The sequence below is a fragment of the Arachis ipaensis genome, chromosome B08 (genome assembly GCF_000816755.2).
Source record: "Arachis ipaensis cultivar K30076 chromosome B08, Araip1.1, whole genome shotgun sequence".
Taxonomy (NCBI): Eukaryota; Viridiplantae; Streptophyta; class Magnoliopsida; order Fabales; family Fabaceae; genus Arachis; species Arachis ipaensis.
This window is the reverse complement of record NC_029792.2, coordinates 93,643,367-93,645,301: the sequence shown is the minus strand read 5'-3', so window position 1 is coordinate 93,645,301 and position 1,935 is coordinate 93,643,367.

Below are 1,935 nucleotides of genomic sequence, written 5' to 3'. Positions count from 1 at the left end.
AAATATGGTTGAATTCTCTTGGCCAAGTTCTTTCCTCCTCAAAAGATGAGCAAAATCAGAGTAGAAGTTCAAACCTTCAGACAAAAAGAAGGTGAATCCCTCTATGAAGCTTGGGAATGATACAAGCAACTGATCAGGAGGTGTCCTCCTAACATGCTCTCAGAATGGTCTATCTTAGGAATCTTCTTTGATGGCTTGCCTGTCTGAGATGTCCAAAATATCATTAGATAGTTTTGCTGGTGGATCACTCCACCTAAAGAAAATGCCTGAAGAGGAAAGAGAACTCATTGAGATGGTCGCTAACAACCAATTCATGTACACTTCTGAAAGAAATCCTGTGAACAATGGGGCAACTCAGAAGAAAGAAGTTATTGAAGTAGACACTCTGAATGCCATATTGGCTCAAAACAAGATCTTGACCCAATAGGTCAACATGATCTCTCAGCATTTGATTAGAATGCAAGCTGCAGCTGGTAGCACTCACGAAGCTTCATCTAAAGAAGAAGCTTATGATCTTGATCAACCCACCATGGAAGAGGTGAATTACATAGGAGAACCCTATGGAAACACCTACAATCTCTCATGGAGGAATCATCCTAATCTTTCATGGAAGGATCAATAGAAACCTCAGCAAGGTTTCAACAATAATCAAGGTGGAAGGAACCAAAACAGGTTCAACAACAGACCACCATTCCCATCTTCTCAAGGGAATATGGAGACCCCTAAGCAGAGCCTCTCTGACTTAGTCACTATAGTCTCCAACCTCTCTAAGACCACTCATACTTTCATAAATGAAACAAGGTCCTTCATCAGAAATTTGGAGGTACAAGTTGGTCAGATAAGCAAGAGGATCCCTGAGGCTCCTCCTGACACTCTTCCTAGTAACACTGAAGTGAATCTAAGAGAAGAGTGCAAGGCCATCACCACAGAGGCTGAGGCCAAATCTGGAGAGACTGGGATGGCATTGAACGCCAGTGAGGAATATCTCACTGGGCGTTTAACACTTAAAATGGCAAGAGCCTGGCGTTGAACGCCAGTAAAGAGCATATCACTGGGCGTTCAATGCCCAAAATAGTAAGGGAACTGTCGTTGAACGCCAATAATGGCACACCCTCTGAGTGCTCAATATCCAATCAAGAAATCCCTATCCAAGAACTAAAAGAAGCCAAGGCTCATATAGAGACCATAAAGGTTCCTTTGCATGCACTCCTACAGTGCATAAGTTCTGATGAATACTCATCCTCTGATGAGGATGAGAACATTAGGGAAGAGCAAGTTGCTCGGTACCTAGGAGCTCTCATGAAGCTAAATGCCAAGTTATTTGGTACAAAGCCTTTGGAGGAAGAACCTCCAGTGCTTACCAAAGAACTCAATGCTTTGGCTCAGCTGAAGCTACCTCAAAAGCTTCCAGATCCTAGACGCTTCCTAATTCCTTACACTATAGGCACCATAACCTTTGAGAAGGCTCTGTGTGACCTTGGGTCAAGTATAAACCTCATGCTACTCTTTGTAATGGAGAAGCTGGGAATCTTTGAAGTATAAGCTGTAAATATCTCACTAGAGATGGCAGACAAATCAATGAAGAAAGCATATGGCTTAGTAGAGGATGTCTTGGTGAAGGTTGAGAACCTTTACATCCCTACAAACTTCATTATCTTAGACACTGGGGAAGATGAGGATGAATCCATCATCTTTGGAAGACCTTTCCTAGCCACTGCCAATGCTATCATTGATGTAGCTAAGGGAGAACTGATTTTACAACTAGGCGAGGACCACATCTTGTTCAAGATGCCTCACCCCAACTCTCCCTCTGAGAATAGAGAGATAACTGTGCAACACTTAGTGTTCCAACCATCTCTTTCAGTGCAGAGCTTTACTAAGTCCCCAAACACCAATTCTAAGTTTGGTGTTGGGCAGCCGTTAACAAGCACTGAG